At 41.4% G+C, this 26,920-nt stretch overlaps 1 protein-coding gene across 2 annotated transcripts in view; it reads left to right on the top strand.

Annotated features, from left to right (window-relative positions):
- The window catches only part of NFAT5 (nuclear factor of activated T cells 5), a 126,997-nt gene that overhangs the window by 19,647 nt on the left and 80,430 nt on the right, over positions 1-26,920 (top strand). The window contains exon 1 of one of the 2 annotated variants that reach the window (XM_039502537.1): positions 21,371-21,445. The exons of the other annotated variant lie outside the window; for it this stretch is intronic. The gene's annotated coding sequence lies outside the window, so the exon portion shown is untranslated. Of the gene's footprint in view, positions 1-21,370; positions 21,446-26,920 lie in introns of those variants that run through there. 2 annotated transcript variants of the gene reach the window in all.

A 26,920-nucleotide genomic window follows, 5' to 3' on the forward strand; every position in this document is an offset into this window, starting at 1 on the left:
CCTCCACACTTATTTGACAAATACAGTTTGCAGAATTTTTAATTTTTTGGTGCAGAATGCCCTCAGGAGGAATAACAGTGATCCTGAATTGAACATTCATGTCTGGCTTAAGGCTGTATGGTAATGTCTGATTTTAACGTAGAAACCGTAAAAAGCTAAAATAGTTGTCATTTCCCAAAACCCCTTATATACATTATGACAAGTTGTTGATGTTTCAGGTGTAATGTGTAGAAACTGCTGAATGGTGGTACACTATGATATATATGGATGAATAGTGTTCTATATTATAAATCTGTCATCCCAAAATATACTTTAATATTAAAGTTTTACATAATACATTACGTAGTGTGTTTTACTGATCTTTTTCATTTGGATGCAGTCAATCCATCCATCAGTTATCGATGCAGTGAACATTGAAGTCACACAATTGTTATTTTCTAAATAATTAAAAAATCGTTCAGATCACTTACAAAGTTTTAAGATAGTACAATAAAAATTATCTTGGTTTTCAAAACAGGAGTGGAGTTAAAAGGCTATCTTTTGCTTTTCAAGCGAACATGAGCGAGATGGGCAGTAATTCACAATTGGCTTCTAATATGCAGAACATGCAGACAAGTTGAAACATGCCAAGGAAACATTTAGAGAGTAGGATGAAGTCTCTTATATTGGGGGTGAGCTTTGCATTTCAAGAAGGTGTGTGTGGAAATAAAGCTCTGCTCAGAGACTTTCTTAAAATACATTTATCTTTTTAGTTGCATGCTACATTATTCTCCCTACCAAAATTGCAGGCCACGTTCCTGTGCCAGCAATTAAAAACAACGCCAAAGGGAAAAGAAAAAAGGCACCCATATCTTTAGTCTGCAGTCCCTTCAGAAATGACCTGTTGTGTTGGTACCACCTTGCCTGGAGGTCTGCATAGCAAATACAGACATAAAAATCAGTAGTAGTTCTGGTAGTACTACATTGCAGGGAAGTGATAAACTGCAAATTTGAATAGTGTCTGTTTATATTATGGTAGTTTCTGTGATCCTTTGCATTGAATTCCTGGTCCATTAAGTCCAGTATCCTGTTTTACGGTGGCCAGAACCAATTACTTTTTGTAAAATCCAATTTAACCATTCTCTTAAAGCTATATACTAAATTGCTGCATTCTTGGGACAGGGACTTTGTCTTCCTGTGTGTTAGGGAAAGTACCTAGCACATTTTGAGCACTACTGCAATCTAAATAACAGTAATCTGAAGTGACACAGTATATCTTGTTTCAATCCTAATTTCTCCTCTACTTTTGGAAATTGACTCATTGCAGACACTTGTTAGCAGTGGGTACCTCTGAACTCCTGTAGAAAACAATTTCAAGAATTTCATTCCCGTCAGCTGTTTTAGAAACTGTGATTGAGATCTGGTTCTGCCAGATGGCGGTGCTTGAGTGCACAGGTGATAGATGTTTTAGCTAGTGTATACAGAGGTAATGTGAATTGGAAAAGGTAATGGAAAACAAGGCTTCTATTTGAATGAAAATAGAGCTGGCAAACACTACTTTAATACAATACTCAGCACATGTGCAGTTGTATTTGCTCTTTGAGTCAGCCAAATGGGAAGAATTTATTCACTTTAACAATATCTGTGATCAGCTCCAATGGCAGCTCTTCTTGCTGAAGCTAATCCCTTAACTAATTTTTCATGTGATAAACTTGGCCTTTGAGAATTTAGCAGCTCTTGAAAAATTTGAGCCAGTTGACCTTTTCATAACACTCGTTTTAATGGAGAAAGCCAGACCCATTACTTGTAGAGTAGCCCCATACCATCTACTATTAGCTTGTTCAACAAGCGTTGCTGTCTAATAACTTGGTTACTTTTACTTATCTTTAACTTACAGCATTTTTGATGTTACATACACTAATTAGATGCTACTGTTTTGTGGAAACAGTGTTGGATGGTGTGAATTTTCTGCTATTTTTCAGCTTGGGGCCAGGGTTCTTTATTGCTCTTGGATGAAGAGGTATAGCATCAGTATGGATGTAGACCACTGACATATTAGCTCCAGTTGGGCAGAGTCTTCTCAGCACTGTCCCCCAGTACTCTTGTCACTGCGAGGTAGTCTCTCTGGTCCACTTTATGCACACCACTGCCCAAAGGTCAAGTGGTTGGCAGTCACTAGTGCAAGAACCAGTGCACACACCATGGTGCTCAGTTTTGCACTACTTTTAAAGCAAATTGCTTCACTGTCTGTGGATATTTTTAAAAATAATTTTAAATCATTGCCATCATGCCCAAAGGAAACAATCCTGTGAACTGGCTCCTAGCTGGTGAGAAGCTAGTTTTTGGGACTAATATTGATTCAGGGAAAGGGAGAGATGTAGGGTTAGCTGAGCAAAGTGATATGCAGTACCCTGCTGTGTGACCAGGTGGCCACATGACTGGCAGAACAGTAAGCAATGCCATGAAAAAAATCAAGAGACTTAAGGCCAGGGACACCAATAGTAGTCCAGCTCCAGATGGAAAACCTCTTCATTTTCTGAGGAGCTGGCCCAAAATCTGGTAACTTTGCCTTCCACGTATCTGGAATTGCTGTCACAGTACAAAAGTGTCTTGTGACCTTATGGTGATGGGTGGATAATGAAGAAAAACAACCCTGGGTGTTTGGGTGGACCAGGCAGTACTCGTCAAGGCGCAAGTTGGATAAGCCTCTGCCTAGGGTCCTAGAGTTGCAATTACATCACTGTCTCATTTAAAAAATATGTATGTTTTGGGTTGGTTTTTTTTTCGTGGTTAGGAAGCAAAACTTAAATGTGAATTGAGTGCAAGTTATATGGAGTCATCTGCCTGAGTTTGCAGGTAGCCTCAGACAATAATTCTGAGACACATGAACTACCCCATTCATTTCTGGCATATTAACTTTAAGATCTGCTAATCTGGGGGGCCTCGCCACCAACACCACCCGAACAAAGGACTGTGTGTGTGTGTGTGTGTCCCCGAGGAAGAGTGCAGTGAGTCTGGTTTACCCATCCACCCGGATACCCTTGCATCTGGGTTGTAAGTGAGTGCTGTTACTCCTGTTTCTCAGGCTGTTGGTTGGGGGAAGAGGACTGCTGCTGCTCTCCTGACAGGGAGGCGAGAAGGGGGCCTTTGGTTGTTACCCTGGCTTCTTTGAGTTTAGCAAGGGATTCCATGTCACTGCCACTCCAAGTGGTAGATGGAGCCACAGGGGTCCCCATGTTGTAGTATGGCTAGGGCTGCAAATTCCCTTAACCTGGCCCTGGGACTAGGGAGTCATGGAGCTCTGCTAGAAATGCTGGACTTGTTGCCAGGATCTCAGAATCTGTTAACAGGGATCCAGAGATGACAACTGTCCTGGTATGGTAGGAGGAGGCAGGATCTGAAAATGAGTGTCACTCTGCAGCATGTTAACAGTTATTGTAAAATATACCAGAGAGTACTGATGTTGCATGCTCAGTGGCTCGAAGAAAAGCTTTCTGATTTTTACTAATGTTACCTTCAGTATTGTTTAAAAGGGTGGATATAGCTTCTTCATGAAGGTGGCAGTGTCACTACCTCTGTGCCGTCCCCTGGACATAAGTGGCTGCTGAGGATAGTGTCACCATTTAGTTCCTGTCATGATACCCAGTACTGGTAAATTCTTCCTACTTTTAGCTGCTCTTTTCCATTATGGGGAAAATGCCTCGTTCAGTTTGCACATGGTTTCCTGATGCATTCCATGTGGCTAGACTTAAAATGGCAAAGAAGCAGGGAAAACTTTTCTAAAAGTAAATCCAAACATTGGAAATAAGATTTTTGGCAATATGTTTAATGCATTTATATTATATTGTACCTATTACACCAGGTATTAGCATGGGACATCGTCATAGCATCTAGTGCTTATCTAGCTGAAATCAAACAGTTTTTCTGTTAATGTGGTTGTGCACTAAAGCAAATTACTTCTGTCTTTTTATAATGCCTTAGTGTTAAGCAGATGTAGCATTCAAATTGGTGTGCCACTAACACATCCTTAGGTAGTGGGTCATAACATTTAACTTGTGGAGTTATCTGTTAATCATTGCACTTATTTACCCCAGTCTCATGGAGTTATGTCCAAATGTCTTTTTCAATAATTGAAGTATTGTGAACCTCAAGCATTCATAATCATGAGTCAGTCCCCATCCTCCCCCAAATCACAAACTATTAAATAAATTGTATTTATTTGCCTTCTAGTTTTTTTGAGCCTTTAGGGTTCATATTTTCAAGCTTTTCCTGCTCCCATGAAGACTGTGGGTATGTCTACACAGCAATTTAAGTACGGGTCTGAGCCTGGGCTCAAGCCAAATTCCCATTGCATTCATACTGCAAATGTGCTAACCTAGGGCTTAGCCCCAAGGTCCCAGGACCTTGCAGGACTGGAAACCCATGTTAAGCTGGGACCTAGGGTCTGAGCCCTATTGCTTTCCTGTGTGCACGCAGCTCTGGGTTAACTCAGGTCCCAGAAGTCCTCCAGATATATCCCAGAATTCCTGGTGGCAGAGGAGCAGTGCTTCAGGCAACCAGCACTGTGTCTGGAAGCGCCATTACTGCCTGACTGAGTGTGCTCCCCCTTCCTGCTCTGACTCACTTATCCAGAGCAGGAAGCAAAGCTGCCAGGCGAAAGACATCACCTGGCCACTGGGATGTTGTGGATCATCCCTCCCCTGGCCGTGCTGAGCTGGGCACCCTGCTGCTCCCCATCCTGCAGGACAGCACTTGATCCCTGCTCCACTCTCTGACCCTTGCTTCTGGGCCCCTCCTGTGCTCTCTGGGGCTGCATGTGCAGGGGGACTCAGGCTATGTGCATTGTCAGGGCAGTGACTGGGAGCTAGCCCCAAAACTTCCCCACAGCTTCCTGGGGTTCTTGTTCTGGCTTGCTGCAGGAAAGTTTTGGGGCTAGCTCTGATCAAGCTAGTGTGCTAAAAATAGAGCATAGAGATGTTGGCACAAGCTGCGGGGTAGGGGGCTAGCTGCCCCATGTACTTACCTGTCCAAGACACTAGGCACGTACTTAGAGTGACTAGCTGCTTGCACTACAGAAGCTAAACTCCATTTTTAGCACGTGATGTCAATCAAAGCTAGTGTGGGTATGTCTGCTTGAGCTGGAAATTACACCTTCCATTTAGGAGTGTAGACATACCTCTGCAAACCTTCAGACCAATAGCATCATCTGTGGACTTACTGATGCTAATTTGGTACTGGTAACTGCTAGGGATAGGTTGCTCCCATAGGGCAGTGACCATTTTTCATGCTAAATGGGGCACTCATACCTGTAGTTTTCTGCTGCAATGTCAGGGCTAGCTCATCACAGACATACAAATAGCTATTGTCTCTCATCCTGAAGTTCTGCAGCAACCAGGTCTGTAGAACAACACTGTCCCACCAGTCTGCACTTGTGATCCAGGCCCAAATGTAATAGTCTGGCTGTTAATTATCCTGTGCAGTTATTGCATGGAGCTGGTTTCTATGTGGGGGACGTGCACCTTTTTTGCAGTGTAAACTGTGCAACTGCTTGGTTCTTGATATGTATGCCTTTCACTGTCTCATTTCAGTGCCCTACCAAATTCACGGTCATGAAAAATGTGTCATGGACCATGACATCTGGTCTTTTGTGTGCTTTTACCCTATACTGGGGAGACCAGCATTTCTCATATTGGGGGGGGTCCTGACCCAAAAGGGAGTTGTAGGGGGTCACAAGGTTATTTTAGAGGAGTTGCAGTATTGCTACTCTTATTTCTGCTCTGCCTTCAGAACTGGGGGGCTGGACGCTGGCAGCTGTTAGCCGGGGACCCAGCTCTGAAGGCAATCCCCTGCCAGCAGTGCAGAAGTAAGGGTGGCAATACCATATAATGCCATTCTTACTTCTGCGCTGCTGCTGGTGGCTGCTCTGCCTTCAGAGCTGGGCTCCCGGCTAGCAGCTACTGCTTTCCAGCTGCCCAGCTTTGAAGGCAACATCGCTGCCAGTAGCAGCGCAGAAATAAGGGTAGCAGTACCACAACCCCACCTACATAACCTTGCAACCCCGCCCTCCACAGCTCCTTTATGAGTCAGGACCCATACAATTACAACACCATGAAATTTCAGATTTAAATAGCTGAAATAATGAAATTTACAATTTTTAAAATCCTACTGACATTGACCAAAATGGACCATGAATTTGGTAGGGCCCTACCTATGATGTCTGTTCAAAAGCTCCTGCAGAAACCTTTCTTGCTGAACAAGAAGAGAGCTGACTGTTCAGTCTAGCCACCATTTTGAAAAAAAACAACCTGAACATGGTGTTGGGAATTATGGGAGATTCCCAGTGGAGGGAAATGTACAAGGAAACATCTCTTCTCACAATTTCCCTGTGCTCTGAGGTATTCCAAAGGCCTTCTGAAATTGCTGAGCAGCAACTGCCTCAGAGAGTGGTGCCAAGAGGTGTAGGTTAGATATGCAGAGGACAGTGCAACCACAATTGGGTAGAATGCAACCAACGTGCATGAAGTGCAAAACCCAACATTAGATAGCTTTTGTGGACACAGTGTACGATTCATTCTTACAAGACTGCGAACCTATTGGTTCAACTAACATTTCAGTTCTCTAGTCCAGAAGGGGCATTTTTAACCAAATTTCCCCTGGGATGCATTTGTTAGGCTCCCACTTATTTCTTGGGACCCATGTGCATGCATGTTTGGGGAAGTACTTGATCTTAATAGATGATAAATGTTTTGTTAAAAAACAAACACACACAGGTTAAATCTGAGTTTAACATTTCCTCGTACAGTTCTTTCCTGATATAACATCTGTCAGACTGACAGATTTATCAGCTTGATTAGCATGGTTCTCATTGATTATACCTAATATTAATGGTGGCTAAATAGATACTTCATGTGCATATATGAGAAGTAGCGGTAGTCTGGAGAAGCAGTAGAAATTTTCAAATGTGGAAATGAGATGGAGCTATAATGATTTTGTTGTTAACAAATACTTACATAGTTTGTACCATATACTGTATCTGTATAACACACTTCAGTAGCTTTGTCTAACAATTGACCATATTCTAACTATGACTCTGACTTGTTTTACTAAGTCATCCTGTTACTACTGAGCAGTTAACTACAATGAAAAAAAAAAAAGTCCGAGTGCTAAGTAAGCTTGAATATTGTTCAAAACAGACTTGCTAGGCAGGATTTTAAGTAGTCTTGATTTTCAACATTGTTTTCACTTCATTTGAATCCTGCCTGAGTATTGTCAATAAATGAAGGGAGAAAGTTGAAATTTGAGATTACTCAAAATCCTGCCCCAGGGGCTTGATGTGCATGCACAGCCATTTCACTCTTCCTTTCGTTCACTCCTGAATGTGGGCACAGGATATAATGGAAAAATAGTTGGAGCCATGGATGTGTTTGTTGTATGGTATCATTCATTTTTTAAATATTTTAGAATGTAGAGCACACATTCAGAGAGCAGGCTCTTCTCGCCTTAAACTCTATTACTCTGTGCCAGCACTGAATACCTTCTCATATTGTGCTGGTGAATACTGTTTGTTAAACATTAATGTTTGTAATAAACTAAATATACAGTAATGTTTAGCCTCAAACATTGATCTTGGTTTTTAAGCACAAAGGAAAATAACATATAATCTGAATTATCTAGGAAGCATAAAAGCTTTACAGTAAGGTAGAAGCTAAAATTTGAGACAAGCTGGAGACCATGTAAAAAAGGATAATCTCAACAGTTGAGAGTACACATGAAATTTTACTGAAACGGAGATTAGTTTTCAAGTTATTTCTGTTTAATAAAACCATTCTTTGCAGGAGAGAGTTGGTCATCCTTGTAACTTGTAAAGGAATTATTTTTTTCAGAATAGGCCATTTTCAACCTTTCTTTAAAGAGCCATGTTGGTTTTATTTATTTATTTTGTCATTATGAGTTCCATTTCAGCTCTTTTAGAGTGGGCAGACACAACTGAACTAAAAAAAATTTTTTAAACAAATATATAACACAGTTGAATAAAATGGAAAGACACTTTGGATATATAAATAGCATATTTTTATCTCAGGATCTCAAAATGCTTTATGTGAAGGCAGGCAAGGGATTAGGAAGTGAGAAGCTTGCTTGCTGTTCTTCACTGATTACTATATAAATAATAAAACTGAAACAAGGGTTCAAGGGTAAAGCTGTATCTTTGGCCTCTCTGCCTCTCCATGGGTACCCTTTCTAAGTGATGTGCCTACACCTGTGCTGTTTTGAGCGGAATCATGAGATTCACCCCATTTTTATATTAGACTGATGAGGCAACAGCACCCCCTGCTTTACCAATCATATCTCTAGAAGGTCCAGATGGGTTTTGGCCCCTGCTTAGATTTCCATCTGGGAGCCTGTGACCAGTGTGAAAATGTAGTGGCAGGATTTGTTCAAAATAGAGTATTTTTTTTATCCATAGGAATATCACAAACAGGGAGAAAAGGGTGTAACATAAACAAGCAAACAAGCATAGTGTTTTACCTAACAGTAGCCTTGCTTGCCAGGCACTCCTCCTCCCCTAATATTGGAGCTGGTCAAGATAGGCTCTACCCCCACAGCTTCTGGCTCTGACATTCTGAATCTTCCCTCTGTCTCCCCCATCAGTGAAAGTGTGAAGATGTGTCCCTCACAAAAAAGGCTGTCTTCTATCCATTTCAAAGTTCCTTCATTCTAGAGTTCCCACCCAAAAATCTCCTGGTTGTCCAGCAGGGCTCCCAAATGTGGTCAGACTGGTGTATGTTTTTCTCCAGTGGCGGTCAAATGTAGCCTCCCAACAGTGGACTTAGTTTATTGTCCATTTGAGCACCAGGCAAGTGAATTAGAGCCTTTGCTAGATTCCTGGAAACTTAGGAAAAACTCTGGTTGACATTCAGTCCTTAGGGTTCTATATAGAACCAGTCATACCACAATACTCAAACAAATAGAGAGAGACACAATATTTATAAAATTAATACAGATATCTCCTGTGCTCTTCTCAAGAGGATTCACCTGCCTGGTCTCTGAACAGAGGCAGCTCCCATTTTGTCCATGTAAACCGTGTTATTCACATCTGATAGCTGATCAGTAACCAATATGAAATGAACAAGAAGTACTTGTGGCACCTTAAAGACTAACAAATTTATTTGGGCATAAGCTTTCGTGGGCTAAAACCCACTTCATTGGATGCATGCAGTGGAAAATACAGTAGGAAAATGTATATATACACACAGAGAACATGAAAAAACGGGTTTTGCCATACCAACTATAATGAGAGTAATCAATTAAGGTGGGCTCTTAGCAGCAGGAGGAAAAAATAACTTTTGTAGTGATAATCATGACTTAGGCTTCTTTACAATCACTCTGTCTAACCGAAAATGCTCAAATCCTGTCTACAGTGCAGCTTGCGCTGTTTCTTCCACCCGTGGTAAACTGTAGCCGCAAAGTTTGCTAGTGTAGATGCAGACAGACAAACACTTTCTCTATGCATTCATGAGCTGCATTGATTTAGGGTTTGCTTCTTTTGTGTGCAGCCCGTGGGAACTGGAAGTAAGATTTTGTGTCTGGCTATATAAAATAGTCTCGTGTAAACTTAAAAGTTCTGTGAACGTCTGCCAGTGTTGCTGTATCAGTGGAACATTTCTGCTAGTGCTGGCAATGGTAGGAGCACTAGTGTAAACTTGCTTTCAGCATTTTTTAATCACTGTGCAATCTACACAGAATCTGGGAGTGACATGGTGATGAAAATGCGATTGGCAATGTATGCTAGCGCTGCCACTGTTGCTAGCGCTGTTGGAGATGTCCTGATCCTTCAGCAATGGTAGATCTTCATTAAAATTTTAATTGATATAGGTGTTGCTGTGATGTTGCACTCCATATGTTTTATGGAAATATGCCTATAAGTGTAAATATAATGTAACTGGAATATGCTTTATGCAAAAGGTCTCTTGTAAGATATTAATACAAAGCTTATAAACCACTGAGTGTGTTCAACCTATTTGTGTGAATGTATCATTCTTGTATCTGAAGCTAGAAATATGAAGTATTACTCTGAAGTCCTATGGTAATTATGTAAAGTGTGGGCCATTAAGGGTGGCTTGGAATCTTGATAGCTCCCATTGACTGGGACAATTGGTTGTGAATGGCTCTGTTTACTTGCAAACCTTCCTGGGGACCTGCAGGCCAGCCCTGGAAGAATGAAGGCTGGGGTCTCACAGGACATGTGACCATGTCACATGATACTGGAATCCATCTTAAACCTGGTGCTTTTCCATTTAGAAGGAGTGGGGATCCAGAGAGACAAAGGGTTCCCACCTTTGGCTAAAGCTATAAAAGGGGGTGGAGCAGAACAAAGGGGGCTGCCAGTCATGAGCAATCCCCTAGTTACCACCTGAGCTGGAACTATCAAGAACTGTACCAGGGGAAAGGATTGGGCCCAGACTAGAAAGAAGTCTAGTCTGTGAAAAAAGCTTATTAGAACATCTCTAAGGGTGAGATTTACCTGTATTCAATTTCTTAATGTGTTAGGCTTAGACTAGAGTTTTCTTTTATTTTGCTTGGTAACTTACTTTGTGCTTTCTGTTTATTACTTGAAACCAGAGTAAGTGATTAATACATGGGAGGAGCAAACGGCTGTGCATCTCTCTCTATCAGTGTTATCGAGGGCAGACAATTTGAGTGTATCCTGTATAAGCTTTATACAGATTAAAACAGATTTATTTGGGGTTTGGATCCCATTGTGAGCTGGGTGCTGGAGACAGGAGTACTTGCAGACTTAACTGAAAACAGCTCAGCAGCTTTGGTGGTGTGGTTCAGACCCTGGGTCTGTGTTGCAGCAGGCTAGCATGTCTGGCTCAACAAGACAGGGTTCTGGAGTCCCACACCATCAAAGAAAATGGGGCTCAGAGGTAGTTTCAGCACATCAAGTGACAGTGCAAAGGGGGTCTGTGTGACTGAACCCATCACAGTAGCCAGTGTTACAATGTAGCAAGTCCCTTGAGCAACAGCTAACAGTCTTCACTTCAAAGCCTGGTCTTTGGTATACAAGTGCCGAAAGCTATCTGGAAAATTTCCCCAGTTAATGTAGCTTTTAAACATATAACCTACTTTAAGTTATGTAATTTCTTTAGCTGAAGTTTCATTATTTTTTCATATAGTAGATTTAATCAAATTAACATTGATCAAACACACAACAAAAAGACCCCTGAAATAAAAATTAGAGACTATGATTTAACAAATTCAGTTAAATTAGTCACTAAACTTCTTGTTTTATACAAACTATAAACCTCTGTTTAGTTCTTTTGCCTTATATATGGGTTTAGCTTTATCATGGAGTGCCATAATGAATATTTATCATCCTTTTAGTAGTAGCCACAGATGCTAGTTTCCACCTGCGCTCATTCAGGGTTTTTGCTAAAAATAATCTTGCTTCCTATTTTTGTGTGTAACTTATAAAAGCTTCAGAGGCAAACCTGATTCTTGGGATATTTGACACCATTTTAGTAGTATTGCACACACAATACTATGCTAAAAGAATGTTAAAGTTACAAAGTCAAGTACTCTAAAAGCTAGGGAGTGCTTAGGGTCTTTATTTTTTTTTAATAGTACGTAGCATTCTGTAGCACTTAATATGTTCAAAGCACAGCGCCCATTGACTTCAGTTGCAGCTGAGAGTACTTGGCCCTTCTGCAAATCAGACCTAGGGTTTAAAGTTGGGACCTAGAAAATGAGGAACACACAGTAGTGAACACTGTTTTACAGACAAAACTACACAGGATCTTTTCGGGGGCAAGACAAAGATGCCACATTTATTATGATAACAATTTGATTTGACCAATAACTAATATCTTAATCCTCACACACACACACACACACACACATATACATTATACCTAATACCTATTGTGGCAGAGCTCTGACCTTGCTCCTGTGGGTCCTGCGCTTCTAGGCGGTTTATGCTGCGTCAGTGGCTCACTGTGACCCTCCACGTAGCCCTTCTCTCTCTAGGGCCAGGGTTACAGTCTACTGAACCCTTTTCATCATAGGCTGCAAGGAGGTTGGTGAGAGAACGCCCACAGTCTCTGTTCAGCCTCCTGTCCTGACAGGGACCTGACTTCCCCTTCCAGGAGCTGTTCCTGTAGGGGTGGGTTGTGGGGAACCCGGGCCCGCCCTCTACTCCGGGTTCCAGCCCAGGGACCCTAATGGTAGCAGTTGTTGGTAGCCAACCTTTCACTGCCAGAGTTGCTACATTTCCCTGGGCCACTTCCCCACAGCTCTCCTGCTTTTCCCTTCTTCACCCTTACCTTAGGGCTCCTTTAACAATGGTTTGAGGGTGTCTTCAGTAACCAGCCGCACTTCCTCTCCTCTGACTCCCTGGCTCCCCTGCCTGACTGGAGTGAGCCCTTTTTATAGTAACAGCAGGGCCTTAATTAGAGTCAGGTGGTCACATTAACTGAATGGCCTCACCTGACTCTTTGCAGGTTAATTAGAGTCAGGTGTTCTCATTAGCCTGGAGCAGCCCCTGCTCTGGTCAGTCAGGGAACAGAAAACTGTTAATCCAGTGGCCAGTATATCTGCCTTCTGCTATTCTGCTGTACCCAACTGGCCTGGGTCTATCACACTATATACACACACACACATCCATCAGATGTTCTGCAGCTGCTGCATAGTTACCAGTTCTGGATAAAAGAACAGGAGTACTTGTGGCACCTTAGAGACTAACAAATTTATATCAGCATGAGCTTTCGTGAGCTACAGCTCACTTCTTCGGATGCATAGAATGGAACACACAGACAGGGGATATTTATACATACAGAGAACATGAAAAGGTGGAAGTATGCATACCAACAGGAAGAGTCTAATCAATTGAGATGAGCTATCATCAGCAGGAGGAAAAAAAACTTTTGAAATGATAATTAAGATGACCCATAGAAGGTGTGAGGAGAACTTAACATGGGGAAATAGATTCAGTTAGTGTAATGACCCAACCATTCCCAGTCTCTGTTTAAGCCTGAGTTAATTGTATCTAATTTGCATAATAATTCGAGTTCAGCAGTCTCTCTTTGGAGTCTGTTTCTGATGTTTTTTTTGTTGCAAAATTGCCACCTTCAAGTCTGTCACTGAGTGGTTAGAGAGGTTGAAGTGTTCTCCCACTGGTTTTTGAATGTTATGATTCCTGATGTCAGATTTGTGTCCATTTATTCTTTTGCGTCGAGACTGTCTGTTTTGGCCAATGTACATTGCAGAGGGGCATTGCTGGCACATGATGGCATATATCACGTTGGTAGATGTGCAGGTGTACGAGCCCCTGATGGCATGGCTGATGTGATTAGGTCCTATGATGGTGTCACTTGAATAGATATGTGGACAGAGCTGGCACTGGGCTTTGTTGCAAGGATAGGTTCCTGGGTTAGTGTTTATGTTGTATGGTGTGTGGTTGCTGGTGAGTATTTGCTTCAGGTTGGGAGGCTGTCTATAAGCGAGGACTGGCCTGTCTCCCAAGATCTGTGAGAGTGAGGGATCATCTTTCAGGATAGGTTGTAGATCCTTGATGATGCGCTGGAGAGGTTTTAGTTGGGGGCTGTAGGTGATGGCTAGTGGCGTTCTGTTATTTTCTTTGTTGGGCCTGTCCTGTAGTAGGTGGCTTCTGGGTACTCTTCTGGCTCTGTCAATCTGTTTTTTCACTTCAGCAGGTGGGTATTGTAGTTTTAAGAATGCTTGATAGAGATCTTGTAGGTGTTTATCTCTGTCTGAGGGATTGGAGCAAATACGGTTGTATCTTAGAGCTTGGCTGTAGACCATGGATCGTGTGGTGTGTCCGGGATGGAAGCTGGAGGCATGCAGGTAAGTATAGCGGTCAGTGGGTTTCCGGTATAGGGTGGTGTTTATGTGACCATCGCTTATTAGCACAGTAGTGTCTAGGAAATGGACCGCTTGTGTGGATTGGTCTAGGCTGAGCTTGATGGTGGGATGGAAATTGTTAAAATCACGGTAGAATTCCTCGAGGGCGGCTTTTCCATGAGTCCAGATGATGAAGATGTTATCAGTGTAGCGCAAGTAGAGTAGGGGTGTTAGGGAATGAGAGCTAAGGAAGTGTTGTTCTGGCTTTATTTTGCAGCTTGGGTTCGTAGCTTGTGGCGGCTAACTGGCCAGGAAAGCCAGGCACGAGGACGAGCTGGGTCTCTGTTGGGCATGCACCGATGCCCTTCCATGTTGGCAGCAGAATGTTACCCTCCAAAGTTTTCCACCTGACCCATCCTTTTTGTAGGCTTTAGTTTAGTCTATAGGTCTTGCTGTGTCAGGCTGCCTCTGGGTTTGGTGATTGATCACCCGTCAGTTGCAGGCGTGACTTTCAGCCTCGGACCTGGCTTTGATCTTCCTTCTATTGTACCTTTTCTTTTTAGGGTGGACTCTGCTTACTTTGTTAGGGCTCTTGTCTGCATCTTCAGCCAGTGGGGTTTGAACTCTATTTCATCAGGACAGGCCGGGGCTGGAGGTTGATTCCATCATTCATACATGCCTCATTCACACATCTAAACTAAACTAATAAGATTACAGCAGGGTTTGCAAAAATGAAGGTTGGAGGAAGCTTTTACAAAATTGAGTGAGTGTTTTAAAATGGGGTTTGAATTATAGTATGGCAAATAGTGAACAGAAGTTACAATATAGACAAGTGTAGTGGATGGCAAACAGTGAACAGAAGTTACAGTGTAGGTAAGTGTAGTGCATGGTGAACAGAAGTTATGTTAATAAAGTGAACAATTAAAAACAATTTCATTTATCAGTTCTACAACACCTGTGAAAAGTGGTTTAAGTGACCTGCCCAGCATCATGTAAGAACTCTGTTGCAGAGGTAAGGGTTGAATCCAGTTTTCCAGAGTTGCATTAACCATTAGGCACCATCCTTTCTCCTTCCTGCAGGCAAGTCTCCTTCAGTAAATGGCTCTGATTCATCCCCAGAGCCTGGTCTATCTTGTGCACTTAATATTATTTCCATAGGAACACTGCATCATTATGTGATCATGTATTTAAAGACTGTATCATAATGCATACTCAAAAAGTTGAACAAATTAACCTTAATTGTGGCATTTCCTAACTTAAACTTGATTTTTGCAGCCTTAATATTCTTTTAATGTATTTTTGTGTGCGATTTCATAGGATTTAAAAAAAACAAACTGAATCATATTGACACCCTGTAGTGATGTGGGACTCACACCTGCGACACCACCTGCTGGTCCAGTATGGGAATTAGCTCTCCAGCCTTGGAGTGCCCTCTGCAGGCCAATGTCCTGATGTCGCTGGCCCTGTGTCCCTCCCGGACCCCGGTGCCCCTCTTCCTTGAGTGCTGCCTCCTGGCAATACCCCCCACTCTGTGTCTCCCCACCCAGGGGAACCCCCACCCACCATCCCCACCTCCCCTCAGTCTTGGGCTACTGCCAGTCGCCATCTAGTCCCCGCTCACTGGGGCAGACTGCAGTGTAAAAGCCACTCATCATAGGCAAGGGGGTTTTGGACCGGCTGCCTCTGCGTACCCTGGGCTGCACCCTTGCACCCTAGTACCTTTCTGGCCTTTGACAAGGCTGCAGCCTGGGGCTTTTCCAAGCAGGAGCTCTACAGCTCCATTGACCTATTCCCCAGCCCTGCTCCCACTCAGGTACCCTGTTCAGCTTTCCAGCCACCAGGCTCTTCTCCCTGTAGAGACAGAGAAAAACTGAGTCTGCTTCTGGCCCACTGCCCTCTTATAAGGGCCAGCTGAGCCCTGACTGAGGCATGGCCACAGCTGAGCCTGCTTCCCCAATCAGCCTGGGAACTGCTTGCTCCCAGCGACAACCCTCTTCTGAGCTGTTTTAAGCTCTTTAAGGCCAGAGTGGATGACCATCCCGCTACACACCCACATGGATTATTAGTCTTATTGGAACCCTTAGCTCCACCGCCAAGACATTTTGCCTCTTGGGCTCATGCATAAGTGATGATAATAGTAGGTTGTCATCCTCTGTGTGGGCCAGCATTAGAAGAGGATGACATACGTTTCCTCTGGGTTTCAGAGCAGTCTATTGACTGCGGAGGAAAGTTGAGGCCTTGGATTCCATGCCAGGCCCTGGAGTGGACTCTGGTGACTACAGACCTCTTCTGCCGCCATCTCCTCCAGCCTGTCCCTGTGTCAGTTCTGCAGGATTAACACTGTAAACAACCACAATGTATCACTTTTAATCACTTCCAGAATAGAACTGAACTACAGATACTTAAAACAGTTTGTTTCATCTCAAAGGATTCCAAAGGACTTGATCAATAATGCATTATAGTATCACTGAAATGCAGTTATGGCATAGTAGCCAGGCACTTAATTGACACACAACCTGCTACACAACAATTGAACTAGTTTTTGGTACTCAACAGTCCATTAGCAGCTTTAGTAAGACTGTAATCTGTTCTTTTTTTTTTTCCCCTCCCCCCTCCCAGTCTCTTGGAGTGGTAGCACAAAATCCAACTTTGTACTTGGATTTCAGGGTGAGGCTCATTCTTTAACAGGAGGGTTTTCATTCCAAAGCGGCAGCTGTTTTGACCATAAAAGATTGCCTGAAGCTCCTAGATGAGGACTGTGGTCAACAACTGCTTCCTAGGCACACTAAAACTGTCCAAGGCAAAGGTTGTTTGTATACTAGATAGAGCTTTCTTTGGGGCCTATCGAAGGCTATGCAAGTGAACTCCCACAGGATCTAACCACCTTTATCATCACCGCTTTCTATTTCAAGTGCAAGGGACATTTCTTTGACTGTGCCTTCTTATGTTCTTAACAAATACACACACACCACACCAGGCATAAAATGACTACAAAAATAAGTTTTTTAAAAGCTACAGTTTTCCCATTGGGTAGAAAGAGACTCACGTGTGACAAATGGTAGTCATGTTGCTTAATGTGGTCGGATACTATGATGATGAGGACAGTATAAGAACCTGAATATAAGAGAACTTTGAAAAGGCTTTGAAAAACCAAAAATACACTAGACCCCTTATATTGGGACGACAGTAAAATATTCAAGATGATTCTAATTTAGTGTGTTGTGTGCAGAATTCTGAGGGCCTATGTGCAAAGAAGGCCAATGTTTGATTGTATACAGATTTTCATTAAAAATCCAAAGGGGTAGAGCCTCAGCTGATGTAAACTCTCATATGTTCATTTACATCAGCTGAGGATCTGTTCCTAAATCCTTCTCATATATGTGACATACCTTGACAGGTGACTTATGAATACCTTGAGAATTATTTGTTCTTGCAGATATTTCAAGATAGGCAGTGATACATGCCACTCACCTGAGACTAGATTGAGGTTTAGATTTACACTGTGTAATCTATACATTTGAAAATGGGTGCTTGCAGTTTTGGTCCTGGTAACTTATTTCTGGTGAACCATCATGGCAACTAATTTTAATACCATGTGAATTTTTTAATTACCATTATTGCATATAAATTGTTCAGTTGGTGTGAATATGTACAGTACAATTTTACCCTGTCTTCAATCACCCCATAGAACAAAATCCTGGTTGTCCTTGATGTAGAATGTATTGGTGTCTTGGATGATGTTAGCTCATTGCCTCTGGTCAGTGTGGTCATGTGAAATGCCATTTTTTGAATTTTCAGTATAACTGGCAAGAAGATAACAGCTGACCTCAGCTGTGAGATTAGGAGTGAGGGATAATCGGAGCAAGGGCATTTGAATAAATTTGACAGCATCTAAAATAATAATTTTTCACACATTTGTCCCGTCCCCTTGTGTCCTTGATCTGAGTAGTTGGATATAAGATACATGGAAGCCTCTAGCAAACTAGCACTGTGAGTTTAGGTGGGGGAGGGGAATGGGAAATTTGGAGGCTTGCTGTAAATACTGTGTCCGATAACTGTCTGAATAGATATATGGGTTAGGAAACAGGCCACTGCTAATCTACGTGTGTGCTTTATGAATGGAGGTGTGTGCTTTGACTTTTGCTGACCAGCATATTTTTCTTTTTTGGTTTGATCTGGAATAATCTTGAAACATCTGTTCTCACTTTGAGGCAAGACAATCTGTTGGTGAAGAGGGATGTTTAAAAGAGCCCTTTACTCTTAATGAAAACTTTGAGTATAAAAGGAAATGCCAAGTTTAAGGGGTCAGCTATTCACAGAGAGGGATGGTGAAATGCATTAACTTTTGTTGAATGACTATAAGTTGATTGTGCTTCTTTATGCAGCAGGATGGCCGGTGAGAACTGGAGTGCTCTTATCTGGGTTTTTCTTCTGCTGCGGTGGGATCATAGCAAGAGGCTAGGGATTTTATGGTCTGGAAATTACAGTTCAACATTTGGGTAGCTATTTTGTTGCAAATATATTTTTATTGAATACATTAAAGTGGGTTTAAGAATAACTTTGTAATTTAAAATATGGTGATGAGCTACTTGGTTGGTTGTCACGGATCTTAATTTTTGGGGTGATAATAGGTAATCTCCTATAAAGAGGGCTGAGCTGAACTGCAGGGAACCAGGGGTAGGCAACCTATGGCACGCGTGCTGATTTTCAGTGGCACTCATACTGCCTGGGTCCTGGCCACCGGTCTGGGGGGCTCTGCATTTTAATTTAATTTTAAATGAAGCTTCTTAAACATTTTAAAAACCTTATTTACATTACATACAAAATACTTTAGTTATCTGTTATAGACTTATAGAAAGAGACCTTCTAAAAACATTAAATGTATTACTGGCACACAAAACCTTAAATTAGAGTGAATAAATATAGACTCGGCACACCACTTCTGAAAGGTTGCCGACCCTGATTTAGACACTTCTGGAGGTAGTTGGAGAGTTGACATGAACTTCATTCCAATAGTGAGTTTAGGCAGCTAGCTTTCTTTCTCTTGTTGGTGCAATTTCACAGTTGTCTCCTTAAATTTGGATAGCACCTGAGGATAGAGGATTGGACTTCTCATCAAGGGATTTTACCTAGACCTTGCTAGTATGTCACACTACTTCCCTCATCTTTTATATCTACCTCTGACATCAAGTTTGGTCCTGTAGTTAGGAGGGTATCTGGTCAACTGATCAAAGGAGATCTTGTTGACTATTTTTTTTTAAAAACACTCAAATAGGGAATTATATTTTTATTTCAGACATTTGAGTAATGGCCAGATAAAAACTAACATTTTCCAGTAGCTTCAATAACAGTAAACTGTTTGAGCTAAGTAATTTAATCCAATTTAAAATTATACACACATTATGCATCTGACAATTTAAGACACCCAGGAAATGAAGAGTTAAATTAACCTGGGTTCTTAATCCACTCTTTTGAACTTAAGTATATTGCAAAATATTGTCAGTCACATTGGCACTGTAGAACAGTATCTGAAGGCACAAAAGCCTACTCACAAGCTGAGTGCAAATATATAACCATTGTCAAAATGGTACATTCCATTGTTTATGTCGTCATAGCTCAGGAAGAATTGTTCCTATAAACATATTTCCAGTCTTTTCTAAAGCAGCATTTTACAATAATGCAAATGATGGAGGGCTATGTAGAATAAGGATTTTCAAAAGTGCCTGAAAGAGTTAGCTGCCCACTTCTCATTGAAAATCATTAGGGTCAGTTGCCTAACTTCCTTATGTGCCTCTGAAAAGTTTCACTTTTTGTGTAGAACACAAAACAATTTACATTAAACTAGTTCAAGAGGGAATTAATTTATTTACAAAATAAAGAAGAATAAAGATCTTGAACATTAACAAATGTAAGAGATTTCGGTTTTCATTCTCAACAGTGTTGCATAATTTAAGGTCATCAATAACAGCAGTCTTATTTTTAGGGTGATAGTGGATGCTTGCCTGATGTCACATACATCATTTTATGCTTCTGTTAAGTAACATAAATGAAGATCCATTGCCAGTTTTAGCTTTTTGGAGAGTGACAATGAGTCACTATTGTTTTGAGGCATCTCTGAGCCAAAGGGAGTGGTGAAGGATGTGGTCAATATAATTGTTGTACGATGTCTCTAACGCTTTTATAATTTCAAAAGTATTTGAATGTAGGAATTCCAGTAGTGGATCAGATCAGTGATCCATCAAATCTAATATCCTGTTTTTGACTGTGACCAATACCGTCTACTTCACAGGAAGGTGCAAGTAACCATGCAGAAAACACTTTTACGGAAAACCTGCCCCCAAGGAAAGTTTCTTCCTAACTCCTTGTAATTAGAGGTTGACTTATGCTGTGAAGCAAGAGTGGTTATGTCTGTTCTTAAACTTTTATTTTTAAAATATTTACTGTTATAACTGGTTATTCTTGTTATCTGCATAAGTGTCGTATTTTTGTTTGAATCCTGCCAAGCTCTGGCCTCAGTTATATCTAGTGGCAGTGAGTTCCATGGGTTGACTGCATCTTGTGAAGGAAAAAATGTGTATCTGTCAGTTTGAAATTTGCTACCTTTAATTGAATATCCTTTTGTTATTGTATCATGAGAGGGCAAATAGAAGTTTCAGATCTACCTTCTCCGTACCGTTATTTTGTATATCTTTTTATCGTGTCATCTTGTTTACTTCATAAGGTAAACAGTCCGAATCTTCTCTATCTCTCTTCGTATAAGCACTTTCCAGGGCTCTAATAATTCTCGTTGTCTCTGAGCCCCTGCTTTTTTGCCATATATTTCTTGAGATGGAGCAACTGTAACTGAACAAAATAGTCCAGGCAAGGATATACCACTGATTTATATAATGGTGTTGTCATGTTTTCAGAATTATTCTCCATCTCATTTGTATTGTAGTTAGCATGTGGTATTGAGTTGGAAGCCTAAATATATGTAGGTTGGAGTTTTAACTTCATCTTCTTAGGTTTGGTTACTGGAGGTCGTACATATATTGATCAGTGCTTTGGCATGTTAAAGGACTGTATATGTGCTAAGTATTCATAGGTGCTAACTCACTGGTAGCCAGCTTCCCCCCATCCCAGCGTCTCCCGCCCGCCTGCTGCCTTGCCAATCAGCACCTCCCTCTACCGCCTGCCGCAATTAGCTGTTTCGTGGCATGAAGGAGGCTCTGGGAGGGAGAGGAAGGAGTGGGGATGGGGCATGCTGGGGGGGCAGAAGTGGGTGGAAGGAGGCGGAGCAGGGGTGGGAGCGGGGCCTGGGGTGGAGTGGGGTGTAAATAAAATTGCAATAATTCTAAAGCAAAACAGGTTCCCTCACCATAAGATGAAATACATTTCACAGGCTGTCTCCCTTCAGCGTGGGACCACCCCTCCCACAGTTCAATGATGCTTCTCTTTGTCTTCCAAAAGATCTTTCTTCCATGTGTCGAGGTGGGGGAGGTAACGGGGAAGCCATTGTCTTTTTTTTTTTTTTTTAATAGCCTCCTCCTCCCTGCGAGGAATACCCTCCCTGCTGGGGTGCAGACAATCAATCTGTGGTGTATATGAGATTTGAAATGTCTTTCAGGTAAATAGTAAATTTCTTGCTCACACCTTCTGTGTATGCGATGTTTGAAGAATCTTTGGGGATGACATGCAAGGCCTTTTGCTCTCTCTAAGGCCCTAGTCTGTTGGTGTTCCCCAGACTCAGCATATTTCAGTAACAAATAAACATATAGCAAAATCTCATAACTTCATTACAGTGATGATGCACACATTTAACAGAACAATGATGTTCAACAGATTGACTTTTCAAGTGATATCTCACAAAGCATACTTTGTACAACATATATCGTAACTTTGGCTGTAACATAATGGGACCTGCAAGCCACATCCTGTAAGTTTCGCTAAGGCGAAGTTAGCATACATATGTTTGGGACCTTTCACTTAGATAGGTGGTGATGAACTAAAGCATAAGGTCCATATATGACTGCGACCTTTAACATAGAGGATGCGTTAAAGCAGGTTGGCATAGGGGATTTCCTAAATTCATACCCTTTTAAACTTAACAGGTATACCACAACTTAGAACTTGGAAAGAACCAAAATAACCAGTTAGGACAGAAATAACAAATGTGATACCTAACCAGCAAAGGGCCATGGTATCAAATGGACATATATGATAACAAGTTGAGATCACTGATATATTAACCCATAGCAAAAAGACACTCCAACGTTAGTAAGATGAGGAAATACAAATAAGGAAAAGAGGGAAAAATCTCCTACTGAATATGCATCAAACATAGTGGCGTCAGCATAGTGTGTTACAAAAGTGGCATCCCAGCCTAGGAGTGATAGGAGAAAGAGATGTAGTCCTTGGGAGGTGCCAGAATGACGGCCACAGGTGATGATGGGGAAGGTAATGGTGATGAGGAAGATGATGGCTAATATTTCAGGATATTCTACAGAAGATAGTGTGAGTATATGGATGTTCAGATGTACATTCTGTAGTATCTCTATCTACTTACTGAGCTGGGGTGTTTATGACTGTGCTAAATGTATTAATAAACTATATTTGTAAATATAAGAGAGTTCCTATAGTGTGAGTGTTGCACTGTGCACATTGGGGTTCCCAACTGTATAATAATTTGAATACTGAGCCTGATCTTGGGGCAAGAACCTGTCAACCCACAAAGAGATAACTGGATATCCTTAAGTAATCAATATAATTAATACATAATCTAAAAATCGGGCAACACCATATAAAAATGGTGGCTATGGGGTTACAGGGCAGTACATGGGTTAAAAAGTGTCTGTAACTGGAATCCCAGGGGAGCCACACTGAAGTTACTCAATTAGGGTGAACCCCAAAGAATGGGGCAGACGATCCCCAAAGCTTAGATCCCCAATACTTAGATTTACCAAGCCAGCACAAAACAGCTTCTATAATACCTCACTGATTACCCAGAAACCAACAACAGAGTTCCCTTAAAGCAACCCAGCCTTAGGCCTCTGCCCAGACACCCAAGTCAAATATGATGAAGATTACTGAAAACCTTGTTCATCATAAGAAAGTTATACCAATCCCAAAGGATCGGACACATTACCTCCCAAGTTAATGAATATTTCAGATCTTACCCAAATACACGCTTACAGCCAATCCTTATTAACTAAATTAACATTTATTAAAAAAGAAAAGAGAGAGAGTATTGGTTAAAAGATTAGTGTACATACAGACATGAGTACAGTTCTGAGATCAGATTCATATTAGAGTTGCTGAGCTTTGTAGTTGCAAATAATTCTTTCAGAATTAGATCATAGGTTATAGTCCAATGTTCATATTCAGGGTGATCCAGGTGGGACTGGAGATCTCAGTCTTACCACTCAAGCTTCCCCTGCAGAAAGCATCCAGCAGATCTGAGATGAAAAGGATCAGAACCCAAGGGTTTTTATACAGTTCCAGGCCTCCTCTTGACAGCTTGGCGTCCTTAGGTGAACAGTAGGCAATCATGGAGACTTTGAAGTAGACCTATTTCCTAAGCATCACCGGTAATTAGCTACAGGGATTAACATAAGGCAATTGCCTGTTTTCCATTATTCGCAAGTGATTTTCTGTACATTTCAAAGAGAGGTGAATACAGTGATATCACTATATTTATAGTTCATTTAAATGTTAAGATTTCCTTTTGATCTCTGAATTACCAGAATACAACATAGACAGGGACTGTTTTGATTACATTTGTTAACCTCTAACAATATAGATGTCAACATACAGCATTATCTACCAGTATGTCCCTAATGGTTGAATCTGGGTCTGTTAGCCTGCAAGCTGCTTAACCCTTTCTGGCCATGGGTCACAGTGTCACATCACCCAAGACAAGGCTTAGTTTCCATGGGACCACTGCGTTCTTCCTTAGGATGCAAAAGTATGGCAAGTCTAGGGAATGTTTTGATAGAACAAACATGCTGATATAGGCTGTTTGCTTTGAGTCTCAGAAACTCTAGAACCTTTGGAATTCTGGTTAATTTCAGCTTCAGGTTTTTCATTTCAGTGCTGTTTAGAGTGCTCTATACTTAAGACTGGCCTGTTAGAATGTAAAATGCTTTTCATATAAAAAAAAAGCTTAACTGGAAATATGATTTGCTTGGGATGGTGCTCAACAATAAGCTCCGTTAAAGATATGTGATTTTATTTTATATTCCTTCAAAGAATTGTGAAGCAACAATCCATGATGTGATTTATTTATACCGCAAAGTCCTATTGGCCCTAGAGGGTCTGAGAAAAGTTAAGAGCTCCTTTTTTCATTCCCTCAACCCCATATCCCCCATCCAAGCTCTAGTCTTTACATTAATATAAAACTGTACTCTGATAGGCCACCGTTTCAATTTTCAGCTGCTCTACTGAAGTATATCAAGACTTGAATCAGATGGTAGCTTTTACATTATACTCCAAGTAGTCTTAATTAATTTCCTGCCTCACAGAATAAGGCTTGGTCTCCACTACTAGCAACCTACATCAAAAATCCACACTTCTGAGTGACTCAGTTATATCGACCTAACTCCCACTGTGGACTGTGCTATGTCAATGGAAGGGCTTCTCCTGTCAACATATCTACTACCTCTCAGCGAGGTGGATTTTCTGTGCTGATGGGAGAAGCCCAAGAGATCTTGGTAAACCAAAGCTTATATTTGATTTAGCAATTGCAGGCTGCCTTCCTCAAATGAAATTTTTGGGCCTGAGGTCTGAAACAGACCTGTCATTAAAAGTGATCAGTCAAACAAACAATACAACTATCACTCCCACCCCCTCAAAAAAAACAACCAAACCTGTAAAAATTGACCCATCCTACTTTATGATGTATAAATACTCCTCGGGTTTTTTAAAACAAAATTTGTGGCACATTAGGAATTAGTAGCAGTCCAAGACACAAACAACTCCTTTGTACGTCATCTTTTGGCTTTGACAGTATTGAGTTCAGGCATTCAAAATCAGACAGTCTTCCCAAAATCATGAAATGGGCTTAACAATGAAATTTTAAATAATACATTTTGTATTGTTTGCCTGCTCCCCCTCACCCCTGTCTTTGGCTTTTGGGGTACACACTGGCCATGTTTTAAAGATTCTTCTGGAACTCTGATGTATAGAGAATTACTTTTAAAAAAATTAAGTGAGATTGTTGCCTAATTGATTCTAGGAATTGCAACTTTAAAAAAAGAGCACCAGATGTTGTGAGAATCATGATAAAATCATGCGTTGGCAATACTGCTTTTGTACTAAGGAGTAGTTCTTGACAGACATAATGATGGGAATTGCATATGCTGTGTCAAGGCCCCCAATTTTAGGCCAAGTTGCAAAAAAGTCTTAATAGTTAACTTAATTATTAAAAGAAAAAGTACTTGCCAAGTTGTTCCCTCCAACATAGCTACCATGGGTTTAATTTTGATTTAGATGGTCTTGGGTTTTATAAACCCATTCCAGGTACTAACAGCCCTAGCCACAAGAATTGCTGGTGGTCTGTTACTAGGGCCTGCTCTGCTGAGCTAGTGGGAGGTTGGCTGCTAACTTCTACCCCTGCTGAGTCACAGTGCAAAACTCAGAGGCGCATAGAGATGGTAAGTGAGGAATAGTCACCGCTGCCTCTTGCTTGGCACGTTTTTGTGTAGCTAGACTTTTGTGGGAATGAAGGATTATGGGCCTCCAGAAAGTTGGATAAGAATCCAAATGCCTAACACTTAGAAATCCTGAATTAAGACATATTTAAAATAATCAATAATTAACCAGAAAACACACGGACAAACTTCTTGTGGCTCCCAAATTCTATAGCTTATTTGGAGAATTTCCCCTGATTTCCCTTCCCTTCACTCTCCCCCCCCCCCCCCAAAAAAAAAAAAAATGTTGACAACTATGCTTCTGTTCAAGCTGTTGGGACCATCCAACACAGAAATATGTTAACTTGAGGTTTTTTTTTTACCTGTGAAGCCTACTTGAAACTTCCTGGTTCATTGAAGCTATCTCAGAATGCAGTGGGACAAAGAACTGATACCATTGCAAACCAAGCATTTGTGGGGGCAGATAATTATGCATTTTGGGGATCTTTTGTGTAGGACATAGGACTTGAAGGGACCTCCTGGGTCATCGAATCCAGTCTTCTGCTGTCACATGCAATCCAGAAATATAATCCTGTCCCAAATTTATCAAGCGCCATCTTAAAACCAGTTAGGTTGTTCGCCACCACTATGCTTATTGGAAACATGTTCCAGGACCTCACTCCTCTGATGATAGAAACCTTCTTCTAATTCCCAGCCTAAATATATTCATGGCAAGTTCAGGGCAACTGCACCTATAGTTCTCCCTTATGGTTCAGCAAGGGCAACCACTCAAGCTTCCAGCTCCCCTGGCCATCATCTCTCTTGAGTGGAGACCCCAGGCTCCCCATTCTGACCAAACTGGTCCCTGTTTTGTCTCTTATTTCCAACAAAAGACAGTCTGCCTAGACAGGCCTGCTTGCTTCTCCCTTCAGAGACAGTACATAGTGTCATTGCCAACAGTTATAACATACCACACAGCACTTCCTGTGCAAGCCTATTTATTTTTAAGGTAAAAGCACTAGAGAGAAAACTTATATATCAGCCAGTTTATACCCGTTTGTTCTGGTGCCAGCATTGTCCTTTAGCTTAAATATCTCTTCTCCGTTCTGGGTGTTTACCCTCCTAAGTAGAGAGCAATCATACCGCCTCTTAGCCTTTATTTTGCTGAGCTAAACAAGCCTAGCTCTTTTGATTTCTTGTAAGGTAAGTTCTTCATTCCCCTGATCAACTTCATAGCCCTTCTTTGCACCTGTTACAGATTGGATTTATCTTTCTTGAACGTGGGTGACCTGAATCGTATAGTGTATTCCAGATGAGATCTTAACAGTGCATTGTTCAATGGCATTAAGATGATACTTCCCTATCTTTCCTGGAATTACCTTGTGTGATACATCCTAGGAACCCATTTGCTTTTTTCACAACTGCATCACTTTGATGGCTCACAGTAATCCTGTGATTGACTAATATACCCAGTT

The sequence above is a fragment of the Mauremys reevesii genome, linkage group 16 (assembly GCF_016161935.1).
Source record: "Mauremys reevesii isolate NIE-2019 linkage group 16, ASM1616193v1, whole genome shotgun sequence".
Classification (NCBI taxonomy): Eukaryota; Metazoa; Chordata; order Testudines; family Geoemydidae; genus Mauremys; species Mauremys reevesii.